A 10,822-nucleotide genomic window follows, 5' to 3' on the forward strand; every position below is an offset into this window, starting at 1 on the left:
GTATCTGCTTTACAAATGAAGTGCAAATAAACTACATGGTGTTTTCACCAGGGACCCCTCAGCCAAAACAAAAGCAAAGTTAAATCTGACAAAACAGGAAATGGCAACATTTGTTCTCCATATAAATACAAAAAATAACAGCAAACTACATAACCCAGTTATTTAAACATGATGGCTGAATAATCCCAAGACTACCTTATACTTCAGGAATGGTTACAAGTGCCAGGATGCTGCAGGGAGACAGCTTACATTTCAAGAGAACACTACTTCTATGCAATCTTTCTTTTTCTTTCCCAGAATTATTCTGAAGTATTTCAGTCTGAGTCTCTTGGGAATATTTTGTGTCAAAGAATGAAATTTCTCTTCTCCCTCTTTTTGATATGATATTTATTTAATAAACCCCAGGACATCCTCTGCTTGTAGAAACTCTAATTGCTCTACTGAAGTCAGTGAATTCAGGACTTCTTAATCTAGTCATTAACCTAGGTGCTGTGAGCAACACCATTGGAAATACACACTGATATTTTTTTACATTTCTGTTCCCAGAACCTTTCATCAGCAGATGTGTGATTCACCATGTTTAAAGATAAGGATGAATTAAAATTAACATACATTTTATCTTTATGAATCTTGAATTAATATTTCCAGAGACAGAAGGTCATTTTTTCAGTTTGGTCATTTGTAAGACATACACACACAAGTCTGTGGTTTTTCAGAGATTCTTTTTGTTAAATCTTGCTGGCTGGGTTTCACAGGAATAAATGTAGACACAAAGCTCAGATTAACCATATGGGGAAGAATGACCGCTTTTCCTATATTGACTGGAGTGAATAATTCAAACATACCCATCTCAGTGGTGTAGTCTTTATTTCCAGGATAAATTCTACTTACCAAGACATGATGAAGTAAAATTGATTTATTTTCTTTCTGTAAAAATAAAAGCTATACTAAGTTAAAGTTAATTCTGATTCTCATCTATTAATGGTGAAATGTGAAGGAAGTCATGAACACCAAACAAACGCTATCTTTTTCCTTCAGCTATAGAGTTTTACTCCATTCTGGTTTAAAGAAGATCCAGAATTTTTCAGGCCCTTGAAAAAGTGCCAGAAAGAGGCTTTAGTGGAATGACTTCATATTTACATCTCAATCAACCAGTAAATACAACTAGAATGTGTGATGGTGACACTCAGTGAAAAATGACAGTCACAAAATCATGCTTGCCTCTGCTGAGTCTGCTGACTCTCATATGTGCAAAACTTTATTTTTTACAACATTCACGATTATAATTGTAATGAGTCTGTGTACATGTGAGTGTTTGTATTTTAAACAAACATCAAGAAGGAGACATACCAAGCATGTAGTCCTCCTATCTTCTGCCTGAATGCCATTAGTTGGGGGCTCAGAAAATATAAGAGATGCTTGTCTACACTAATGGTGGATTTGTAAATAAATTTTCAATTCATCAAGGCTCAAAATGGGGATTTCTTCTGGTAGTAGGAAAGACTCTTAGGTTTCTAATGGAGTGCACAGCATTTGTTTGTTTCAGAGAGGTGTGCAATATCACAGCAATTCAGCACCATTAGCACTTACTGCTACGGGGAAGAGAGAACTCTTCTACATTCATTGATCTCTGTCTGATACGCTTAATGAAAAAATACATTGAATATGATAACACTGCCTTAAGGAACAGAGGTAATTATTCAGCTTCTGTGTATTGAGAGTAGAGAGTAACTAACTTCCTTTTTTGGTGTATATCAGAAAAAAAAAAAAAAAAAAGGAGCATATTATAAGCATACTTTATTCTTTCCTTTTCATCTTCCTCCATCCACTCTAATAAAAAACATTTTAACCACGTACTTCTGGTATTATGACCAGGCCTTATAAACCCATGATTTATGAAACACGGGAAATGTGAACTGTAACTAATTGGTGAAGCACTCTGGGCTGCTATAGCTGCTCTGCACACACAATGAGGTTGGCTTGCCTGCCATCATGCTAAAACGAAGCAGCAGACTTTAACCCTTCCCTCCCTTCATACACCATTAGCTTCCTCAAGAAGCTAATGCTTCTCTGCACAGAGGGTTTTTGTATGCTCTGAGCGTCTAAAACACTCTTAACACACCTGTTTCCCTACACTAGTCTCAAATGACTTTTTATGGTGGGGAAATAACATGTTACAGATGATAGCACTGGTGTGGATGGAAGAAGCAAGTTGCCCCGGATCACCCAAGAGGCAAGTGGCTGGAACAGCAGTAAAAGATTGGTTTCACCTGATCATCACATGGGATGGGTTTGTCTCCATTCTCTATTTACGCAATCAGTTTGGGCTTTTGATACATTACATGTCACTAGAGCCACACAAAATGGATAAACACAAGTGAAAAGTGAACCAGGGCAGCTAGTTGCCAAGTGTTTCTGTAAAAGATCACAAAAGACACACTGCTAAGGTCACTGAATTCTTGACTTGTGCTGAGCTGAGATTTGCTTTGTGAGGCTGAAAGCTCCTCACTGAGAGGATCTTTAGCAACTACTTCAAGGCACGTTCCTTTTCCTGCAAGTATACTTGGGGACTTGGTATCATTACCAGCCAGAGAGAAAGTGAGACTGTGAGACTGATGTAGGCTAAAGAGCTCACAGAGAGGTGTTTGTTTCAGAACAGACAGCTATAGATATGACCTGAACCAATCTCACATATTTTTTCTCAAGTACAATTTCCTACCCTGACTAAAAATAATATAGATTAACAAATAAACATATCTGATATATATCCTTGTCTGTCTTTTCTTAAGAAATATATACATGTATATTCGTGTACAACATATTCATGTGCTTTTATTCAATTATAAACAGGCAGATTCAGCAAAGCTTCTGAATAACTTTGCCTAATCATAACGGCCATCATGTCTCATTCATAATGGACTAAAATGGGGACCTACAATTACTTAATTAGTCTGAATAGCCACATCCTTCCCAGGCTGAGGATGACACATGCTCACGTCATCTCTGAAACGGCCCACAGCAGAAGCACACATTTGCCAACAGGGTGCACAAGCACCTGAACAGCTGGTTCAGAGAAACTAGAGCACTAAAATGACACAGGTCACCAAACAGCCAGAAGTCCACAAGCCCTGCTGACAGCATATGTGAGGATGCTGAAGTGAACAAGGAAGTCAAGTAGGTCATGAGACGGAAACAAAATGGAAAGGACAGTGACAGACATGCAGAATGTGAGGACAAGAAATTGAAGCAAATAATGGAAAGATAATAAGGACAGGAAGAGAAAGAGGGAATGTCATTGTACTCAAAGAGAGAACAGGAACATATGAACGAAGTCCTGAAGTTTCAAACTAACAATTCTAACAAAATATGTCTCTCTTTTTTCTTTGGCAGTTTGATTCTGAAGTATAAATCAGACATCTCATGGACAGACATGTCCGTAGGTTCAGACAGGGGAAGACATGGAAGGAAGAGACAGACCCAGCTATACACACAGAAATTCCTTCCCCAGAAGAACCCTTTTTTTTCAAAATTTCCACTTGGCAGGACAGTTAAAAACAGACCCACCAAGTATTAGGGACATTACTGAATAATTCATCCACACACCCACTGAGCTGACACTAAGGCCATAACATAATCCCAGCACAAACTTGCTCTATATTCAGAGCAGTATTAGTTTGGGGAACCTGGGTGATTGTATCAGGACCAAGTCATTGTCACTCATCCCCCTGCATAATTTGCAATGCCCCCGCACATTTGGAAAGGTGCTGCATCAAAGGCCACACATCAAACTCAGCCATTCACCCTGACAACAACTAGGAGTGGCAGTACTCTTGGGAGATGTGATAAATATTTTTTAGTGTCCTATTACTGCACAGCCATCTGCTATTTATTGCAATTGTGGAGATCATAATGCATCTATCTGATATTTATCTAGATGCTGCTTTTGCGTCCAAAAGAAGTGCATTGTAACTTACTATGGCATTATCTTAATGTTCCATTAAACCAGAGTGCTGATAAGTGTATGCATATGTATATATGTATATCTAAATTATTTTCCTACCAGTATGCAGGCAGGGCTGGGAAGCTACATAGATACCAAACTTCTGCTAGGCAGTATTTTCAATACTGAATGGAAATAACTTGTTTGTACAAAGCTACCCATTTCCCTAATTACAGCCACTCACACTGTAAAAGGAAATTGCTAATTGTGTACAGCAGGAATCAAAGACACAAGGGTTTTATTGTCTGTTCTGTTCCTAGTAGTATTATTAACTCATTCCTTTCCTTAAAAAAGCTTTCAATCTTATTGTGACTCAGTTTCCCCAACTGTGAAATAATATCAGGTGGAAATTGTGAGGCTTTACATATTAAATACAGGACTAAAAGACTCTTGACAATATCCTAGGTGAGAATATAATCGGAGAAAGAAGAGAGAATTCCCATAATATTACCTTTGTCTTCTGGAAGGTATTTGAATTAGCCAGGATTGGAAAGGAGTAGAGGTGCTTGCCTGTTTTGACCCTAATAAACTTCTGTAATCCTAATAATGTTAGTGAAAACCATGGATAAAGCACATTGAGCTGACAGACTAGGGACAGTGAGTCAGGTGCCCAGAAGATGAAAACCTCTCTATAACTCTGCTGAAGTTATTGAAAGGACCTTTATTGACGTCTCGTAATGTTCAGGCCACACACGTTGGCACTTGGCAGTGTGAGGATTTCAGGTTCCCCAGGGAAGGTGCAAATATTGCTCTATTAGCAATAACACGCTCCATCGCTCCGACTGCCAGAAGATTATACGAGTGAACTGTGCTATACTTCGGGACACTGAGCGGTAGCCAGGCAGGCTGAGCTGAATAGGTGCTTTGGATGATCGCATGCTATTAGCAATAAACGTGCTAATGTCAAACTAACCTTGAAAATGTATTTTTAAATATGTTAACCAGAGCAAGACCTGTAGAAATGCCACAAAATATCAAAAGAGTATGAGATTGTTTAAACGCAGCCTGAGAGTTTCTTTACTTATGAAAACAGACTTTTTATTCCACCACATTCAAAGTCTTGCACCATGCCAAAGAACTGGTGGTTCATTGCATTGATTTCCCACTCGCTCAAAGATGCTGGCAATGTAACTTTTCCCATTCACCCCAGAGATGACTTTGTTATTGAGTTAAATGCACAAAGCTGGGATAATACATCCATGACTCAGGCCCATAAACTTAGTTCAGTACAGGACAAGGCTAGTGCTGGGGGTAGCTATCTTCCACAGTGCAAGAGACACCTGCTATTCTTTCTCCAGAAACCCCCATTCTGTTACATTTCCTCTGTTGCTCGTAAATACAGAATGAGTAACCCTGGCAATCTATAGTTAATCCTCCCTTTTCCCATATGCAATATGTTTACCACAAATGAGCGTCTGGGGCTTTCATTATTTATCAGGGGAAGAAGTCACACTATTGTATCAGAGGCTCTGGGAGCTTGAAATCACTGTGATCTATCACAGAGCATTTGTTGGGCCAAAACAGCCTTAAAACCTATCAAAATCCTGCAATGCAGCAGTGCCAGGGGATCCCAGACGGACAGCTGATAGACTGTTGGCTTTGAGCTTCAGGCTGCACGTGGGAATGAAGATGAAACCTCCTTTCCGTGCACAAAGCAGTGCTGCAGACCAGGACTGCTCCTTCTGACAAGTGACCTGTAGCTCTGAAAAACTGAAAATCTCATTACATGATAGCATGGCTTATTTTGCCTACAGACACACTGCAAGGGTACTTTTTTAAAGCTCATTTAGCAAGATGACGAATTTATCTACATACATGGTAATGTGAAAAATAAAATAAAAATAAAATTAATAATAAAAAGTATGTTACATGGCTACTGAGCAAAAAATGGCCTGTTTGCATTTTCTCATTTCCCTGTGCTACATGTCAAATTAAATACAAGCTTCATATATAGACAGAAAGTTGATGATTAACCTGGACAGTGATTATTACTACAATGGTGGTATCTCCAGGTACGATAAGATCAGTTTTCCATGCTGCTTTTCCTTGCAGTACGTGAGAGTACCTCTACTTTGAGCAGCTTGAACAACAACAACAACAACAACACTTATCCAAAGGGAAATGGGGATAGGAAAATGACCTAAATGACCTAAGTCATGCAACAGGCTAAGCAGCATTGCTATTGCTACAGCTTGTCTCACAGGGAGACTTATGGCTCTTAGAGCCCAAAATGGGTGTTAAAACTGAGGTCCCTCTTCTTCAAAGCATCAGTAAGGACAGGGAACACTGTGGTGCTGACTGGGGAAGCTCACTCCTGATTCAAGTGGCATTCAAGCTGTGCCAGAGCGTCCTACTATGAAATGCTGCGAGAATGAGCAGCGGAACCGGTCCAAGTGCCACAAAAGAAAACTGAACTGGTTTCTCAGAGTTAACCTATAGCAACACCAGGCCCAAAGTAGCTAGGCAGTGAGAGACATCTTCCAGCCACTGATCAGGCCTTGTGTCAGAGAGGGGAATGAGCCAGCACTCCGGCACTCTTTGCTTTTCATTTCTACCGGGGCTGATTACCGCATTTTTCATGCTGGGGGTGCGGGAGGAGAGAAGGATAATAAAAGAAACAGAAAAAAAAAAAAAAAAAAAAAAAAGTCCGCGGTTGGGGAGCAGCTTCAGCATGAGGAGAGGCGAGCGGCGGCGGGGCTGCCGCTCCCCGGGCTCTGACAGCTTCGCAGTGCCATCTGCTGGGCCTGCGCCTCGCCCCAGTGGAAATTTTGACACTTCCTGTCAGGCAGGCAAATCGTGGCTGCTGCGCTGACAGCCGGGCTCCCCGAAGTGCCGTGCAGCTACCCGGGGCTGGAGCCCTGGAGCCTCGGCCCTACCCCAAGGGACGGAACTTGGTCTCCAGGCCCCGGGCCTGCAGCATCCCGCCCGCGAGGGCTGTTCGGCGGCCGGTCTAGCAGCGACCGACTTTGCTTGCTAAATGTTTGGCTGACCCCCTTAAATGGGAGGCTCCTGCTTCCTCTCCGGTTGTGGAAAGGCCTTTTTTTAACAAATGGGAAGTCAGATTTTGAGTATACTCAGCAGGGAGCAGCCCTAAATGTGCCTCTTGTCCTGTTCTCCCTCCTTCCTCTCTCCGCTCAGGAACTCAGAAACCGTCAGGGCACAGCAAGGCTGCCTGGGCCAAAATTAAAGGTCTGAAAAAGCAGCATTTTGTCTCTCTGGAATATTTGATCCATAGATCAAATCCAAGATCAAATCTTCAAATCCAAGATCAGCTTGGATTTGAAGAGACCTTAAAGATTATCTAACTCCAACCCCCCTGCCATGGGCAGGAGGAACACCTCTCACTAGATTAGGTTGGCCAAGGCCCCATCCAGCCTGGCCTTGAACACTTCTGGGGATGGGGCATCCACAGCTTCTCTGGGCAACCTGTTCCCATGCCTCATCACCTTCTGAGTGGAGAATTCCATCTAAATATCTAATCTAAATCTACCCTATTCTAGTTTTAAACCATTCTCCCTTGTCCTATCATTAACTACAGTGTTTTTTTTGTTGTTGTTGTTGTTTTTTTGTTTGTTTGTTTGTTTTCCTTTAGAAGACCCCTTTAAATACTGAAAGGTCTCCCCAGAGCTTTCTCTTCACCAGGCCGAACATCCACAGCTCTCTCAGCTTTTCTTCATAGAAGTGCTCCAGCCTGCTGACCATCTTTGTAGCCCTCCCCTGGACTCACTCTAACACATCCTCATTTTTCTTGTGCTGGGGGCCTCAAATCTGGACACAGGAGGGCAGGTCCAGTTTGTTTCCAAAATTAGCAAATTCTCTCCCCACTCACTTAGACTGACAATGTAGCAGGTGGGTACTCAAGCTAACCCCAAACGGGTAAGGCCAGACACTGTGAGCACTAAATCTCTGTTAGCAGTTCACCTAGGAAGGACCACACCAACACAGCAACTTTGTTCCAGGTAGGAAGAGCTATCTGTCAGAAACAGTGCTGAGGGCCCTACAGAAAACTGCGTTACTCTGTGTAAGCAGATATTGTTGATCATGAACAAGTATTTTATCCCCATACTATTAACAGCAGAAGCTCTGGAAACACAATCTACCCCACTTTCAATATCTTTGCTCTGACTGATTGCTCAGTGAAGGATTTGTGGATCTGGCATGGAGGCTTTTCTCAGAAGAAAGGTGAGAGAAGGTGTGGGCAGGGAGGGTGTGTGGGATGCTAACAGAGAAGGCATCAGGGTTACTGTTCTGTGGAAAACAGGAGAGGTATTATAAGGAGGAGAGAAGAAAAGTTAATAATACTTAAAAAGAGAAAAGCCCTTCACTTTACCATTTGAAGTGGAAATCTGGCTCAAGCAGAGCCATTGTCAAAACTGCTCCTGTACACTTTGTACACCAGGGCTATGGGAGGACATGGGAAGTGTGCAGGCATTGCCTCCTCCTCACTCACTACTGTATTATCAGTATGATCTTTACACTTTTCAGAAATAAATTTCTAGCCAGAAAAATAAATGTAGCTTTCCTAACTGCCTCCTTATCGTGAGGTCTTTATCTTTGAAGGGAGAAAGGGGAGGGGAGGGGGGGCAAAGGAGGAATAATTTCAGCTGTAGTTATCACACAGATCACTATTATTTTGCTGTTAGCTCAAATGCCCACTGTCCATTTGCTGTATTGTCTTGTCTTCAGCTGCAATACCTTTACATCAAGGAACTAAGTTGTAATAAATATTGATTCCTGTTTTTTACCTATTATTTTCACAGAGTTTAAAGAGGTATATGTAATCTTTCTTGTTTTCCAGTGCCACAGTTACAATTTGGCCTCCCAAAACTTCAGCATTGAGAATCTGAGTCACTCAGCTGGTTCCATGTCACATCTCTAATCGTTCCTATCTCCATCCTTGCAGTGAGTGTCCCAACTGCCAACATGGACTTAGATGTTTTGGAATAGATCTACAAAAATACATGAGACTTATTACAGTGTAAAGAGCTCACTGTCTAAAAGAGATTTCCATGTACGATGCTCCTTGTTTCAATTAATTTACAGCACAGACATAGCCTCACGATACTACAGGTAGAAAAGTAATATTGTTAGAGGACACTAGCTAAGAGAACCTTATCTCCATCTCAGGTTTGATTGAGCCTCATTGTCCTCGGGTTGATGAGGATCCCATCATACACAACCCCACTGAGTCCACAACAGCTGACTGGGATTAAGTAAATCCCCAACTGCTGCTTACTGAGTCAAGGAAATGTCTTGCTAGGCTGGCTGATAATGTGCATATCAGGAACCCTCCCTCATCTGCCAGCACCCCACTCCGTTTGCTGACTCCTAAGCTCTGCCCATAAGGTTCCAAAGCCAGTTAATCTGGGGTGCCCACTAGAACCATGGATTTCATTTCTTTCCTATTTCAAAGGTTCCTGGTTAGGGTTTAGTTCTGTTTTAGTCAGAACTGAACACCTTAACAGCTACAGACAGAATTCAAACATCCAACATTGTTGATTTAAAAATACATCAAATTTCTGAAGTCAAGGCAGTATTCTGATGAGCATCAACTCATAGCTGCCAGACAGAGAAGAGGATGTTTTGCTAAGGAAACACAGAACTATAGCTTTCATCACAGCAGTCTAAATTCCTGCCTGGTGCTGCTCTACTCTTTGGGTATGAGTTATAACTCTTCATTTTCTCACCACAGGAATCCCTCACAATTTTCTTCTAATGAAGAATGAGGTCACCTGTATCATGCTGGCTCTCACCAGAAGATGGTGAGATTCACCATCAGCATGTCAGAGGAACTGGGCTTCTCTTTCCCTTTAGTGATTCTCATGGTATCTGTATAAAGCAGTTTCTGTTGAAGAAGAGTGCAAACACCACATTTGCAGCCTCAAGAAAGTGCTCCCACATCACAAAAGGAACAGACAGACACTTTGAGCAGCAATGAATAATGTTTTCAGACAATAATTTAAAGTTCCAGGATTGAATTGTTTTAAAAGGCTCTGTGTCCCATTTCAGCTACTGAGGAGCTTTAATCATCACTGTAGGCTGCATGTTTCATCACTATTTATTATTAAAGTGTTTTGTAGCATAAGTCAATATTTCAATTTGTTTTTAACCCTTTGTCTTTCTTGTAGGAATACAAATGTATATGAACATACACTTGTGCAATTCAAGACAAACAATAACCTGAGAACAGATTATTAGAGGAACAGGTTTATTTTTCTTTTAATCTTAACACTGACAAATTAGGAATCCCCCCAGTCTCAGTTGATTAGTAAGGCATAGATTCAAGTGTCTGATATTTGAAGTCAAAACTTGTGACTTTTGACTCTGAGGAATAGCAATTATATAGGAAGTAGCATAAGTAGTATTTCCTACACTGTAACACCATCCTTCTGCAGTTGGACTTGGATTGCACTTGTGACCAATAACTTCAAAAAGAGATATATTATTTAACACAGCCCCTGTGTTTCAGCATGTGTTCAGCCTTTATGAGAATTTAACTACTAGATTTGATTTCCTCACGCAGCATTTCCCTCATGTGTTTACTATTAACATTAAATTTGAAGTAAGAGTTCAAAACATGAGTAGTAACAGTATTTTTCTTAACCATCTTTTTTTGTTAGCTGTAACACTGCTGGGATATTACCCTAGATCCCAACATTACAAGCTAAATGCATCAGTATCCAGGAGGTATTACTGTCACAAATGGAACCCCTTTCAATGCTTCCTTGAGACTTCAAAACTGATGCCCAACAGAAATATACTGGCCAGTTATTCCTGGCCAACACATGCTCCAATATGGCAGAGAAGGCAACTTTTATTCTA

General features: G+C 41.0%; 1 long non-coding RNA gene across 1 annotated transcript; it reads left to right on the forward strand.

Moving 5' to 3' along the window:
- The first annotated feature begins 6,714 nt into the window (after positions 1–6,714).
- On the forward strand, positions 6,715–10,474 carry LOC140000744 (uncharacterized). Its single transcript, XR_011805927.1, has 5 exons — positions 6,715–7,189; positions 7,593–7,959; positions 8,076–8,182; positions 8,799–8,902; positions 9,693–10,474. It is a non-coding gene; the product is annotated as an uncharacterized lncRNA (long non-coding RNA).
- Positions 10,475–10,822: the final 348 nt, after the last annotated feature.

The sequence above is a fragment of the Anas platyrhynchos genome, chromosome Z (assembly GCF_047663525.1).
Source record: "Anas platyrhynchos isolate ZD024472 breed Pekin duck chromosome Z, IASCAAS_PekinDuck_T2T, whole genome shotgun sequence".
Classification (NCBI taxonomy): Eukaryota; Metazoa; Chordata; class Aves; order Anseriformes; family Anatidae; genus Anas; species Anas platyrhynchos.